The sequence below is a fragment of the Hyperoodon ampullatus genome, assembly GCF_949752795.1.
Source record: "Hyperoodon ampullatus genome assembly, chromosome: 13".
Lineage (NCBI taxonomy): Eukaryota > Metazoa > Chordata > Mammalia > Artiodactyla > Ziphiidae > Hyperoodon > Hyperoodon ampullatus.
The window spans coordinates 5,661,735-5,677,701 of record NC_136926.1 but is presented as its reverse complement, the minus strand read 5'-3'; the positions used below and the strand labels follow the sequence as shown (position 1 = coordinate 5,677,701).

The 15,967-nt window shown below is 48.9% G+C and overlaps 1 protein-coding gene across 1 annotated transcript in view; it reads left to right on the top strand.

Annotated features, from left to right (window-relative positions):
- The window catches only part of TMEM132B (transmembrane protein 132B), a gene marked incomplete at both ends in the record, with an annotated part of 376,262 nt that overhangs the window by 23,939 nt on the left and 336,356 nt on the right, over nucleotides 1-15,967 (top strand). The window lies entirely within an intron of this gene.

Sequence of the window (15,967 nt, the reverse complement as noted above, 5' to 3'; positions counted from 1 at the left end):
GTGGAGATTCTAGGGGGGATGTGAGTGCTATGGAGAAAAACAAAGCAGGGAGGGGTTGGGGAACCCTGGGTTGGGGGGTTGCCATTGAGAGGGTGGTCAAGGTCAGAAGAGAGTTGGCTGAGAAGGTAATGCTTGAGCAGAGGTCCTGGGGGCATGAAGGAGCAAACCACGTGACTGTCTGGGGGAAGGGTGCTCTCGCCTGTGAGAACAGCAAGTGCAAAGGCCGTGAGGTAGGAGATGCCAGGTGTGTTCATGAAACAGTAAAGAGATGGGTGTGACCAGAGGGTCCATAGAGCAGAGGAGATCAGATTAGTGATGAGGCCGGATCACAAAGGGCATAGCGATCCCTTACGGTGCATTTGACTTGTACCCTGAATAGAAAGGGACCCATTGGAGAGTCTGAGCAGCAAAGTGACCTGGACTAATTCCCATTTTAAAAAGTTCCCTCTGCTCTGGTGCAGGAGACAAGCTGATCCGGGCTGGGGTAGGGTGGTGGTGGGGTCAGGCAGGAGACCAGGGAGGAGGCTGCAGCAGCGATGGGGTGACAACGGAGGTGGGGAGCAGGGTGGGGCCGGGGATGTCCCCGAGATTCTGGCCTGAGCGCCTAGAAGAATTGATTTGCACCAAGTCAGCTGGGGGCAGTCTGAGGGTGGCAGCGGTTCGGGGCCGTGTTGGATTGGAGATGCCTGTTCCCAGCAGAGGTGTCAAGTGTACTGCGGGATTCATGGGTCTGGCATTGAGACCTTTACCTGCCTCCTGCCCCAGATGTTAATATTGGTCCCCCAGCCAGCCCTCCATCACTTTGTCTTCTTCTCCTCTCCCCAGATCGCCCTCCAACTCTGCAAACTACCCTGAACGCTGCTGCTCCTCCCGGACACGAGCGGGGAGGGAGGCCCCTCCCTGCAGACCGCCTCCCTCTGGCCTGGGCATCTGAGCTGTGTCGGGCCCGGAGGCTGAGTCCTGGAGGGAGGACTCAGGGCGGGACAGGTGGAAAACCAGGGGATCCCAACGAATAAGTTAAAAACCCGAAGGACGGCAGCGGGCCCATGCCGGGATCCCCCCTCCCCGCCTTCCTCCTCCCTCCCAACCACCCCATCCCTTCTTCGCAGTCAGCCTGGCCTCCTCTGTCACCAAAAAGAATAAAAGTCATGACTTCCTGGCTCCTTGCCGGCAGGGGTGAGTGAGGGATGCCCTGTCGCTTTGCTGTGTCGGCCACCCGCGGACTCCTCCTTTGCTCCCGCCTGCAAAGAGGGCCTGGGGGCTAGGGCGGGGGGCTAGGGCGGGGTGGGAGGTGAGCACCATTGTGAGATGCCCCCAGCTTCACTCATTGATGGGCGCTCGCGGCCTGTAACGGAGACCCAAGAGAACCCGCAGCGCGCTTGTTTGTTTCCACCGGAATCGGAATTCGCGAATTGGGGCGTCTTTCTTCCTAACTCTTCAGAGCCCTCAGCTACCCCCTCCCACCTCCTCTGCAGAGTCTTCCGTCTGCACCACCACAGCCGAGGGGCTGCCTGCTCCATCTCTGGTCCCCATGCTTGGTGGGCTTGGTTACCTCCTAACCCAGGGCTTCCCTACTCTGCGGGCTTTGGAATCGCCTGCAGGGAGGGAGGGAGGGAGGGAGGGAGGGAAGGGGGTGGGGTTTCCACTTTCGGGGTGGGGAAGGGGCAGGGTCCGCACCTGCTGAATCTCCGTGGATGTGGCCTGGGTACCTTTCCTGTTTTGTCTTTCACATATTGAAAATTCTGTTTAATGCTTCAGTATTTTTGTGTGTGTGAGCTAAAGTATCAATGTAAAATTAAGGTTTATGGAACTTACTGGCAACAGGTTCTAAGTAGCTAGCTCCACTGTTTTTCTTAAAATTGAGGTGAAATTCGTGTAACATAAAACTAACAATTTTAAAGTGTATACAATTCAGTGGTTTTTAATACATTCACAGTGTTGTGCAATCACTGGGTCAATCTAGTTTCAAACTGTTTTCATCACCCCAAAAGGAAACCCTGTACCCGTTAGCACTCACCCCCCCATTCCACCAGCCCCCATCCCCTGACAACCACCAGTCTACTTTCTGTCTCTGTGGATTTGCCTATTCTTGATATTTCCTATAAATAGAATCATACACTATGTGGCCTTTTGTGTCTGGCGTCTTTCACTGAGCATCATGTTGTCGAGGTTCATCCACATGGTAGCCTGTGTCAGTGCTTCATTCCTTTTTAATGGCTGAATCAGGTTCTGCTGTGTGGATGGATCACATTTTGTTTGTTCATTCGTCTGTTGATGGACATTCAGGTTGTTTCCACCTTTTGGCTACTGTGAATAGTGCCGCTATGAACATTCGTGGACAGGTATTTGTTGGAGCACCTGTTCTCCACTCTTTTGGGTCTACCTGGGTGTTTTGTTTTTTTTTTTTGCGGTACGTGGCCTCTCCCGCTGCGGAGCACAGGCTCCGGACGCGCGGGCTCAGCGGCCACGGCTCACGGGCCCAGCCGCTCCGCGGCATGTGGGATCTTCCCGGACCGGGGCACGAACCCACGTCCCCTGCATCGGCAGGCGGACTCTCAACCGCTGCGCCACCAGGGTGTTTTTTAAAAGCTCCATATATGATTCTAATGGGCAACCCATGTGAGAACCACTGGAACCACCTTTGACCCTGCCTTGGAGTGTGGGTGGGAGTGGGCCAGTATGGGGGTGGGGAGCTGGAATTCTGAGCCTGCCAAGAGACTCTTTTATTGTTAGACAAATGGCTTCTCACTGGTCACTCTGTGGCTTCTTGTCCGGTGGTGCCTTCTCCAGCCCAGGCTCTCTCTATAAACAACCACCCTGTTTGATTTTTCTGCTGAGCCCTTATCACCATTTGAATGAATCTCTCTTTGTTGCCTGGGTGGATGGTTTACTTGTATATGATCTCGATTGTTTTGCTTTAGACCAGAGTGTGGTCTCCATGGGAATAGAGACCAGGGCTACCTTGTTCACCACTGTCTTCCCAGCACCTAGAGGGGTTCTCGGTGAACAGCGCCAGGTTAGAATCTCCTTTACCTACTTTGTGAAAATGTCAGAGCCTGCTGCCAAAACTGCCTTTGGAATAACTCATGCAGCCATCAACCCATTCATTCATCCATGAAGTCATTTGACAAATATTTATTAATGCTCACTCTGTGCCTGGCAGTGTACTTCAGTGCTGGGCATAGAAAGACAGTGCCCTTTCCATCAACGAGCTCTTAGTCTGTTTGGAAGACAGACAGGTCCCAATATAGTGCAGGGAGCTAACACTGTGGAGGTGTGAAGCGGCAGTAGGAACCGTTAGGGTTAGCTTCAGGAAGAGGTGTGTTAGTTAGGATTATCTTGGTTGCAGGGAACAGAAACCTAATTCAAAGTGGTATAACTAAAAGAGAATTTAAAAAAAATTGTTTTATTGGAATGACCTGTAAGGACTTCAGGTACGGCTTGATCCAGGGCCTCAATTGATGTCTCCAGGACTCAGTCTCTCTCTGTCTGTCAGCACTAGTTTCTTCTTTCGTGGCTCTATTCTCAGGCAGGGTCTTTTCAAAGATGGACACTAAGCAGGGCTCTCATCCTACCAGCTGAGCAACCACGGTGAGGAAGTGACCATCTCTTTCCAATGGTTCCAGCAAAAACCCCAGATCTGACTCTCACTGGCTACGATTGGGTCATGTGACAATCCTTGAGCCAGTTGCTGTGACTCTGATTGGCCAGGCCTGGGTCATGTGGCTTCTCCTGGAGCCAGGGAGGGGGTAGGACTACTCCACCTGTACCATTTGGACAGGGAGTGGAGGGGGTCCTGCAAAGAAAAACTGGGGCGTGGCCACCATGGGAAGAGCCAGAAACACAGGGGCCCCCTCTGAGAGTCAGGCTGGAAAGAACTAAGAAGAGCTCATTGTGCTTCAAAAAGGATGTGCTGGACACTTCTTGGTTTCCTCCTCTCAGATTTGTTCTGCACCTCCTTGCCCTTCCCTGTCCCTGGGAAGCTGGCCCCCAGGGCCGCGTCGTCTGGCCGTCTTTGTCCTTCAACGTCCAGTTGGATGTGGCCAGTGAGAGACCAGGCTGGGGATCCAAGGGTGGGGCAGGAGAGGGTGGAGGTGTCTGTTCCCTGCTTCTCTTGCTCTGTCACCAGGTTTCTGCCAGGAGCTTCATCTCCTCCTGTTCCAGTGAGGAAGCCTCGCCTCCCAGATGTGACTGCCACTGGCTCCACCACACTGTGCTCTCTCCTGGGCCCCTGAGGCCCCGGGAAGTAACAGCTTCCCGCTTTTGCCAGCATCTCGGTGCCTCACCACTGTTGCCGTCTGCTTGTGTCCTTTCATTGAAATCTCCCCATTTGAACCATCTGGGAGGGTGAGTTCTCTTTCCTGCCAGGACCCTTATGGACTTTTGCTAGCATGTTAGTTTCCTATTGCTGCTACAACAAGTTAGCACAAATGTAGTGGCTTAGAAGGACTTGAGTTTATTATCTTACAGTTCTGGAGTTTGGAAGCTCAAAATGAGTCTCGCTGGATCAAGGTGTGGGCAGTGCTCCATTCCCTCTGGGGGCTCTAGGAAGATTCCCCAGGGGAGCTCCCCTGTTTCCTTGCCCTTTCTTTGTTATTTTATTAAAAAATTATTATTATTTTTATTTTTGGCCACACCACGTGGATTGCGGGATCTTAGTTCCCCGACGAGGGATCGAACCCATGCCCCCTGCAGTGGAAGCATGGAGGCCTAACTACTGAACTGCCAGGGAAGTCCCTTCCTTGCCCTTTCTGTCTTCTAGCAATGCCTGCCTTCCTTGGCTCGTGACTCTTTCCACCGTCTGCAAAGCCACCCCAAAGCATGTTCTTTTCTCTCTGACCTCTGCTTCCATCTCCTCTCTCTGACCCTGACCCTCCTACGTCCCTCTCATGAAGGCGTTTGTGATCACCTGGGGCCACCTGGATAATGCAGGACAGTCTTCCCATCTCAACCGCCTAAAACTTCATCACAGCTGCAAAGTATCTTTTGCTGGGTAAGGTCACATGCACGGGTTCCGGGGATTAGGACACGCACCTCTTTGGAGAGAGACCATTGTTCTCCCTTCCATAGACGCCTTTGTCCATTTCCTCTTAAAAACCTCTTTGACCTCTGAACGTGGGCTTCTCTGGCAGCCTTGATGCCACCTGCCAGCTGTCGGGCTGTCATAGCTTGCTTGGGCTGCCATAACAAAATAGCACAGGTGGGTGGTTTAAACAGCAGACATTTATTTTCTCACAGTTCTGGAGGCTGGAGGTCTGAGATCAAGATTTGGTTCCTGGTGAGGACTCTCTTCCTGGCTTGCCACCATCCCTCTTTTCCTCATGGAGGCGGGGTGGAGAGAGAGAGAGAGAGAGAGAGAGAGAGAGAGAGAGAGAGAGCGGGGAGGGAGGGTGGGAGAGAGAGAGGGAGAGAGGGAGAGGGAGTTCTCGTGTTCTTCTTACAAGGACACCAGTCCTATTGGATCAGGGCCCCACCCTTATGACCCTATTTAACCTTAATTCCTTCCATAAAGGCTCTATCTCCAAAAACAGTCACACTGGGGGGCTGGGGCTTCAACATATGATTTTTTTTTTTTGGGGGGGGACACAAAACTCAGTTTTTAGCACCTCCCCTCCCTATGCTTCTTTCTCTAATCCTCAGCCTTGAAGGCCCTCTTTGTGTCTTTGTCGAGAAAACAAGAGCCGAGATCCCTTTTCAGTCTTGCCTCACCCTTGAAATTACTCTGTTACGTGACGGGCTTCCCTCTGCTCTGTGAGTGGGGGCAGATTGACAGGATGTGAAAGGATGTTCCAGAAAAGGTCACTGATAACAGGCCTTTGATTAGTTCCTGAGAAGAGGAGTCAGTGATTCCTCTCCTGGGCTGGAACGGGGGGTGCAGCCCGAGGCTGCACAGATGTCCGGACAGAAGGGGCCTGGCTGGGTCCACCCCGGGGCTGTGAGCTTACGGGAGGCATCGCACCTCCTCCACCACCCGAGCGGGCTCTGCGTGGAGGATGCCGTGGCCGCTGATTGTGATTCTGGCGTTTTGCAAGCTGGAGCCTTTGGGCCCCTGAGTCGCTGAGCTGCACAGATGCCTTCTCTGTACACTCTGGTTTGTAATTAAAACACAACTTGCCACTCTGATTAGATTGAGCAGTTAAGTTCATCTGGAAGAGTTTTTCATCCGCACTGTGTATTAGCAACATACGATGCTTGTATTAGCTCAATTAAAAGTTATGGTGATTAATATGGATATCAAAGCAAAACCATAAATCAACAGATTCGGGGCACTTGGAGTTCAGGGGCTGGAAGGCAGAGAGCCAGCCATGGCCCGGCCCTGGGGAGCATGACTTAGATGCAGCCTGGCTGGGCACTGGGTGATGAATAAGCAGAGGCTGGAGTCTGGTGCCCAGCTGGGTTACCCCCGACATCTCTGAATCTCAGCTTCCCCATCTCAAAAGTGGGGGTACCAACACTTGCCCCTCGGATCGTGCTGGGATACGTTTTGCATATGATCTTTTCCCCTCTCTTCACCCTTGATTCTAAAACGTGCTGACAGGCATTATCTATCAAAATTAAAAACCATTCCTCCCTTTCACCCAGCCACCCTACGCTGAGATATTTATCATTCAGATACATTTCCATATGTGCAAAAATGTGGAACTTGTGCTAATAGTGACGGCAGTGATTGTTCGTCACAGGAGAGATTTGGGAAGAGCCTAAACTGATTAAATAAATCATGGTATATCCAAGCAAAGAAATACTTTGCAACTTGCAAAAAACAAAACAAAACACGGCAGGTGAATTAATAGTGATACAGAACTGACTCTAAGTTGTGCTGCTAGTGGATAAAGCAAGATGGAGAACAGGGAGTGTAGAGTACCACCGTGTGTGTGTGTGTGTGTGTGTGTGTGTGTGTGTGTGTGTGTGTGCAAAAGAACATACATATGTGTTTACAAATGTTGGTTCCCGTGAAATTGGCAGCTCCTGGGAGCGGAAGGGGTTGTCTGGGGGACAGGAGGGGAGGTGACAATTCTTGCCGTGTATCTTTTCAATTTGGTGCCATTGTATATTTATTATTTATTTAATTAATTTGATTTAAAAATATTTTAGAAGAAAAATTAAAAAATCAACCAACCAACCTTCCCCCCCTAAAATGGGAAGAAAAGTGCGTAGTCTAGTACTTTGTACAGATTTTCTCATTTAGTCCCTGTGACAGAGAACTCTCAGAGTAATTTTTCTTTGCTGGGAATTGTAACATTTTGTATCTGTCTTCTAGATTTTTAATACAGAAATGTAATCTAAAAATCTCAAACATCCGGGACTTCCCTGGTGGTCCAGTGGGTAGGGCTCCACGCTCCCAATGCGGGGGGCCTGGGTTCGATCCCTGGTCAGGGAACTAGATCCCACGTGCCGCAACTTAAGAAGTCCGCGTGCCGCAACGAAGATCCCATGTGCTGCAACTAAGACCCAGTGCAGCCAAAAATAAATTAAAAAAAAAAAAAAAGAAAAGAAATACGTAGCCTGAATAGTGAGGTTTCCAGCAGCATCTCAGGGACTTGTGGCAGAGATGGAGGAGTGCATTACCAGAGTTTGGACCAATATTCTGCATGATGCTGACAGCCCATTACAGTCTTTGCTCTCTGTCATATTACACAGAGGTTCTTGTTTCTTGTATGTCCTTCTAGAGTTTCTTTGTGCACATCCAAGCCATTACTAATATATTTTTTTATTTCTTCTAATTTTCTTAAGGAAAAGAAGCATTCTTTTGCATTGCTCTGTGGCATGCTTAGCAATACATCTTGGTAAACGGAGGTTATTTTGCATGAGGGTTTGGGAAAGGGACTCCTTCCTTCCTCCAGACATCTTTTTCTGAACCAAGGCTTGTCCTAACCTGCATCTGTGTGAGAACCCCGGGGCGATCCAGCCTCACTGCCTGGAGATCTGTAAGGAGGTCTAGGGGATTTTGTTCGGCTGCAAACCTTTAACAAGCCTACAAGATGATGCTATTTCATGGAGGCCCAGCCAATCCTTAAACAAGTGCAGATTAAATCCCTGTGTATTCAGTATTGATTTGATCTGGGCGTCCTGCCAGTCTTGGAGGAAGCCAAGATGGTGATGCAGGCCCTTCCTTCTCAGCATCTCCAAGAGGTCTGGGATGACAACACTGACTGGGCTTGTGTTTTCTGACAGTGGGTGGGGGCAACACCGGCCTCCTGGCTTTGATGTTTTCTTGGTTGGGCAGGCAATCAGCAGGTCCTGGAGGCTGCAGTAGCCTTCTAGTGGGTCTCCCTGCTTTTTTTCTTGTCTGTCTGTGTTTGGTTTTCAGATCATAGCCAGAGTGAGCCTTTTAAGATGTTCAGTCAGTTCCTATCTCTCCTCTGCCCCAAGTCCTCCTGTGGATCCCAGCTCACTAAGTGTAAAAATCCAAAGTCCTGAGCACAGCCCCCAAGGCCCCATCCCCTTACTTGTTATTCACCAGCCACTGGCCTCATTACCGGCCGTGAGAGGCCAAGCACACACCTACCGCAGAGCCTTTGCGTGCAGTGTTCCATCCATCTGGAATGCTCTTCCTTGACATTTGCATGGCTTACTTGCTCAGTTCAACATAATTCCGGTCATATGTCATCATATCAAAAGGATATTTTTTGACCATCCTGGCTCCAATAGCACCCAACCCTGTTCCTCCTTTCTCTTGCTTTGTTTGCCCTCAGCGTTTATAGTCACCTGCCCTAGAATGTAGTTCTCAGTTTATCTGCGTTTTGTACTAGGGTGTCAGCTTCATGAGAGCAGTGACTTCCTTTGTCTAGTTCATGGGTGTACCCCCAGGACCTAGCACAGCGCCTGGCACATAGTAGGTGCTCATTAAATACTAGTTGGAAGCATATTTAATGAGCACTTACTTTGTAGTGTACTTGGCACATGAGGATTTAGTGAGAATGAGACATGCCCCTTCTCTTCAAGCAGCTTAATGTCTAGTTAGGTGAATGGAATCATTTTATCCGTGTGTTTTACAGGCACAGTGCCTTGGGCTCACTAGTGTCTCTGGGATTATACCTCAGTGAAGCTGGAAGAAACTTACAAAGTAGTTACAATAATCAAGTGTGTATTTAAATCTTATGCTTGGTATTCATACACTTTGTAATCTGCCCTCATTAATTTTAACGAATCAGTGGACATTAAGGTTGTTTCTGACTTTTCTCTCTTCTGAACACAGAGCTAGAAATAACTGTTTGGAAATAAATTAGAAGAAGAAACAAACAAAAGTTTGAGACCTGAAAAAGTTATTGGTTCCAAAATACGTAAAGAAAATGGTAATACCAAAGCTAGTGTTCAAACAACCATAAAACATAATATAAAGTTGAAAAATTGATCAGTCAACCTCAATTTGCATCGAGTCATAAAATAATTTTATATAGTATGGGTTGCAGGAGCATTTCAATATGTTTAGTACAGTGGAAGCCTTGAAAAGGAAGAAGCCTGGAAAAGTCTTAAAAAATGCTTTGGAAATAACTGGCCTGCCTGAAATAAAGTTATTAAACAGAGTGTAATTAACCCCTGCAGGACGAGTAGAAATTCAGAGAAGAAGGGAGAGCCAGGGGCAGTTCTGGGAAGACTTCCTGGAGGAGGTGTGACTTGAGTTGGGACTTGAAGGTCTGGTAGAATTTGGATAAGTTGTGGTGGCAGGGGAGACTGAAAGGGGGAGTAGATTTCCTGACTAAGGTGCCTTGGCCAAGCCAGTGAGCTTGGGACAATGGCGCCCCCTCATGGAGTGGTCTCCCTGCCATGGGCTGCGGCTCAGACTTGTGGGGCCACTGCAGTCTGTCTTTTGAGGTGTGTGAAACTGTCTTGATGCGGACCCATGTAAAATCTTCCCTCTGAACATCTGCATAAGAAAAATTGTATTACGGGACTTCCCTGGTGGTGCAGTGGTTAAGAATCCGCCTGCCAATGCAGGGGACACAGGTTTGAGCCCTGATCCGGGAAGATCCCACGTCGTGGAGCAACTCAGCCTGCGAGCCACAACTGTTGAGCCCATGCACCACAGCTACTGAAGCCTGCGCGCCTAGAGCCTGTGCTCCGCTACAAGAGAAGCCACCGCAATGAGAAGCCCACGCACTATGACGAGGAGTAGCCCGCGCTCACCTCAACTAGAGAAAGCCCGCATGCAGCAACGAAGATGCAACACAGCCAAAAATAAAATAAAATTAAACCTTAAAAAAAAATAGTGTAATGCTGGGATGGGTCTGTGTCAGAAAAATATACCAAGAGAGACTGAGTGTAAATTTGGCCTGAGCATCCTGGCAGCCAGGGCAACAAAGGAAATAATCGCAGGAAGCAGGCTTTCCATAAGCACAGGGTCCCGATACAGCAAAGTGGATTCCTCCTCGTGGGAAGATTCCTTATCGGAATTACTGCAGTTATGTGGTTGCCTGGGGATTCAAAAGTGTCCTAACATGAAGTGCTTTCCAATGAACTGACTATAAATTTAGTTTCTAGTCAACATTCTTCTAGGGCAGGGTTTCTCAGCCTTGGTGCTCTTGACATTTTGGGCTGGATCATTCTTTGCTGTGGGGTCTGTCCTGCATTGTACGATGTTTAGCAGCATCCCTGGCCTCGACCCACCAGAGGCCAGTAGCAGACCCTCCCCACCCCTGCAAGTTGTGACAACCAGGAGTGTCTCCAGACATTGACAGATGTCCCATGGTGGGGGGCAAGACTGTCCCCGTTTGAGAACCACGGCTCTCTAGTGAAAGGTAATGTTTATTCCCACCCATCCCATTATATCAATATCTTTGTTGAAGGATTGGGCAGGAACTGTAGATTCAATACATTATAATGAACTGTAAATTCAGTGCAGGTCATAAAGTAAAATCGCAAATCTTGCAAGAAATGTAGGATTTCAGGATGTCAATCAGAGTGATATTGGCGAATTGCCAGAACCACACCAGAACCATGGACCGATGTGGAACTCTCAGAGTTGGAGCAGTTAACACGTGAAGAAGAGGAAATTGACCAAACTGCTAATTTAATGGATGCTTCAAAATAGAATGACTTGAGCTTCAAAGGATTAAGAAATGACCTTGGGGAAGTTGATGATGCCATAAAATGTTTTAGCCAAACCACGCATCTTTATGATCATGTTACAGAAGTCAAACGAGCAGGGAAGGACATTGCATCCTGCTCTTAACGATTTTGTTGGATGAATTAGATGATTGCTCTCAACTTTTTACTCATGCTTTGGTCTAAGGATTGGCCCATAGTTGCATTTATAATTTACATTTTGTAAAACATAAGAAAACAGTCTTATTTGCAAAAGTTTTATTTTGTTTTTTTTCTATATAAAGTCCTAGTCATGCATGCCTTTTTTTGTGGTGGTAAAATTCACATAATATAAAATTCATCATTTAAACCATTTTAAAGTGTACATTTCAGTGGCATTTAGTACATTTATAATGTTGTTACTACTATCACCGCCATCTAGGTCCAGAACATTGTCTTTTGTGGCTGTACCGTGTGGCTTGCAAGATCTCAGTTCCCTGACCAGGGATTGAACTCGGGCCCTGGCAGTGAAAGTGCTGAGTCCTAACCACTGGACCACCAGGGAATTCCCTAGAACGTTTTCATCACCTCAAAATAAAACCATATCCATTAACAGTCACTCCCCGTTTCCCTTTTCCTACAGCCCCTGGCAACCACTAGTCTACTTTCTGTCTCTATGGATTTACCTTTTCTGGACACTTCATATAGCTGGAATGATAGATTATTTGTTTTTTTGTGTCTGACTTCTTTCACTTATCATAATGTTTTTAAGCTTTATCCATGTTGTAGCATGTATCAGTACTTCATTTCTTTTTTTTTTTGCGGTACGCGGGCCTCTCACTGTTGTGGCCTCTCCCGTTGCGGAGCACAGGCTCCGGACGTGCAGGCTCAGCGGCCATGGCTCACGGGCCTAGCCGCTCCGCGGCATGTGGGATCTTCCCGGACTGGGGCACGAACCCGTGTCCCCTGCATCAGCAGGCGTACTCTCAACCACTGCGCCACCAGGGAAGCCCCATGTTTTTTTTTAATTGGTGAAATTTCTGCTCTTAGCTTGCTATCAATCCAAAAATCCCATTTTTACCATGTGATGCATATTGGGGCTGCTTCCAGTCTTTGCCTTCTGTGAAAAAAATGTAGCGTGCGTGTCCTCATATGTTCATCTTTGTGTGCAAGTTCAAATATACCTGTTCGGTTTTCATTTTAATGCAGCAGGAACAACTCCCCATCCATTTAGTAGCTTGCTCACAGATATGGGTGTCAAAGTTGCATGTGACGGAGTCCCACATAGATGTGTCAGACCAAATTAAGGGGCTCGAGCCTGGGAGTTAGCACCCTGGCTTCCAGACCCAGCTCCGCCTTGGACCAACTACTAAACCTCTTCGACTTTAACGGGGTTGATAATAATATTAGCTGATATTTCGTGAGTACTTGCTATGTGCCAGGCACTGTTTTAAGCTCTTTACACAGTGATACATTTAGTCTTCACAAAAAACTTCTGAGAAAGGTACTTCTGTCTGTCCCATTTTGCAGATGAGAAAACTGAGGCACAGACAAGGTCAGCAAATTGCCCAAGATTACATAGTTAATAAATGTGCTCCTTAACTAGTAGAGTGATTGGGAGGGTCTAATAAAAAGGCTGCATGGGTGCGGTGGAAAATGGCTAGCCTCAGAATCAGTTCTGCCCTTCCCTGAGTCTCAGTTTTCTCATCTGCAAAGTGGGAATAAGGTTTACCTAGCAGGGTTCATTGGATTGGTCATTACTCCATTTATTCGTTCAGCCAGGACTAAGCCTACACTGGAGGGTGATGGAGAATTTTTACAAGGTCTCAGCTCTCACAGGACCCACAGTCTAGAGGGAAGGTTCCCTAGCATTAGAGCGAAGGCCCGTTTAGCCTGTACTCAGTGCTTTGTAAGCCCTTGAGGACTGGTAGTTATAATAATGGATAATCACATGTGTCATGAATGTTAAGTCCTGTTCCAGTGTCAGGTAGAAACGGTCTTGAAAATTCTCTTGTCTCTTAGAAGGTGTCTGCATGGAGCAGTGATGAGAAAGGTATGGGGGAGACCCAGGTTCCTTGGAAGTTAATATGAGTTACGTTTGTCAAAGACTGACTTTGTATCAGATCTGGAAGTACTTTACATGTATTAACTCATTTAATCCTCACAAAAACCCCACGGGGAAGGTACTATCATTATCCCCGTTTTACAGATGAAGAAATCGAGGCGCAGAGAGATAGCGTAACTCACTCAAGACCACACAACTCCTGAGTGGGGTTCAGATCCAGGCGGTCTGGCTCTAGACCTGATTCTAATCATTTTGCTCTGTGGGGCTCCTGCAATGGGTCTGGAGTACTGGGGTAGGGTAGGGGTGCCTGCCATGCCACAAGGGCAGACTCCTTCCAGGCCAGGAGGGGCGGCGTTGCAGATGCTATAGGCACTCACCTGGGATGGTTTCCTTGTGATCCCAGGACCACCTCTCTCACAGGATCATGCAGAATCAGCAGCTCAGAGACCAAGGCAAATTTGACAAGTCTAGAAGATGCTGTGGTCCCTGCCCTCACCCCTCGCCACTACCATGCTGGGCCAGCATCCTACCACTGACTCCCGTGGGTTTCCTCTGGCCATGAGAGCCACTCTGCTTGTGTGTAAGACTGATCAAAGGTGCCCGGAAATAATGAATTCCAGGAGTCCAGCTCCTTGGGATGGGATAACACTGAGTTTTTCCTGCACTGTCTCCCAGGGCTACCCAGCAGGATGGAGCCCAGTTGGTCACGGTGCTCCGTGCTCTATCAAGAGTGCTCAGCTTGAGAACACTCTCTTTATTGACTCTTCTCACCTCTGCCTCACTTTTAACTCCCCGCCCAATGTTTCCTGGGGTCATCTCCATCTCTGCTCTAATTCTTGTCTCAGATCTGCTTCTGAGGTTCCCAAAAGTTGATGGGGTCAGTTCCACCATCATCTGGAGCCAGCGGCGCGGGAAGCCCACCCCCGCCCCTGCCCTTGGCTTCTGAGCCGCACTGCAGGACCGTGAAGCTTCACTGAGGTTGGACCGGCGGGAATTTGCATGGCCCCTGGTTCCCCGGCCAGCTGCCTTCATTAGCACCTCGGGCGCTCCCGGGCCCAGAACACACGTGTGTGAACAACTGCAGATGGTCTGCGTGTGAGGAGGGATTTGGCATCTGGATCTTGATTAATGGGGGAATTGTGGAGGTTGGCACCTTTGCGGTGGGAAGGCAGCAGCAACTCTCTCGACTGCTGGCCCTGAAAAGATTTTGGGGAAAAGTCGAGCAGTTTGGGCCTCGATGCTCTCCCGACCTCAGCATTCCTTTTTTTTTTTTTTTTTTAGATGTTGGGGGTAGGAGTTTTATTAATTAATTAATTAATTTTTGCTGTGTTGGGTCTTCGTTTCTGTGCGAGGGCTTTCTCTAGTTGTGGCGAGCGGGGGCCACTCTTCATCGTGGTGCGCTGGCCTCTCACTGTCGCGGCCTCTCTTGTTGCGGAGCACAGGCTCCAGACGCACAGGCTCAGTAGTTATGGCTCACGGGGCTAGTTGCTCCGCGGCATGTGGGATCTTCCCAGACCAGGGCTCGAACCCGTGTCCCCTGCATTAGCAGGCAGATTCTCAACCACTGTGCCACCAGGGAAGCCCCTGACCTTGGCATTTCTGACGTGCTCCTGTGCCCACCATGATTCACTGGAAACCACAGGGAGCAGGAAGCTCAGATGCTTTTGCAACAGGGCCAGAGGTCAGGGCTGAACCTTTTCAAGCTTGGAAGGCTCCCTTCTGTGGTTGGAAACCTGTGAGGGGGTTGGTGGTGCGCAGCGGCGATGGCTAGAATATTCTCTACCGTAGACATCCCTGGGAACCCACCCAACAGCCCGTGTCACTTCTCCTTTGTGGCAAGAATAATATTCATTCTGGAGATGATGGGCCCCCGTGAATCCTGATTGGTCTAAGCCTATGTGTCAATCAGCTCCTTCTTTGCCAGTGATTGGTGTAGAACTGGCCATGTGACCAGGTTCTAGCCAATGAGATAGAAGAGCCAGTGTGCAGAAGGCCCGATGGAAAATGCACTCCCTGGGGAGAGGGGAGTGTGGGCGCAGAAAGTCCTTCTTTGCTACACGCTTCCTTCCTGCTTGGGATGCAGTCGTGTGAGGAGGTGCTGACTAGCTGCGTAGCCACGGTGCCTTGGCGGGCATGCTCAGGAAGGCAGAGCAAAAAGCTGGAAACACGCCTGGGTCTCTAAAGACACCACCGAACCTCTGAAGCAGTCCTGCGGCCTCCTACCTCCGAATTTCTCTCCTTAGGTAAATAACAGGTCCTTATGGCTTAAGCCACTTTTAGTTGGGCTTTCTGTTATTTCAGCCAAACACCGCCGTGAGGATAAGGTCACTTTCGAGAAGTCTTTCTGGGGGATTCTTTAGTATTTTAACACTTGCTCCAGGACTTGTTTTTGAACTCTCAGCACTTTACGGAGTTAGAACTTACATTTTTCTCCTTCCTAGAAGACTGTATTGACGTCTGTATTAGTCAGGAATCTTGGGGTTGCTGTGAAGAGAAACCCAACTCAAACGGGCTAAATAAATAATCTATTTAGCTATCTTTCTGTCTATTGAAAGAATTGATGGGCTCTGCAATGAAAAAATCAAGGCACAGATTTTCCAGTGTTGCAACTTCAGGTATAGCTGTATCCAGGGGCTCAAACTGTATCATTGGGAATTTCCTTTCCTTCTCCTGGCTTTGCTTTTCTCTTGGCTATGTTCCTGGGCAGGTTTTCCTCTTGAGGTGTCAGAATAGCTGCTGATGCTTCCAGATTTGTATGTGCCCATCCTCCCAGTTTTGCAATTCTAGTGGAAAGAGAATGGCTCTTTCTCAGTAGTTTCACCATTTCTCCCAGAATTTCATCGATGGGGCCCAGCTAGGGTCCATCCTGGAACCAGGACG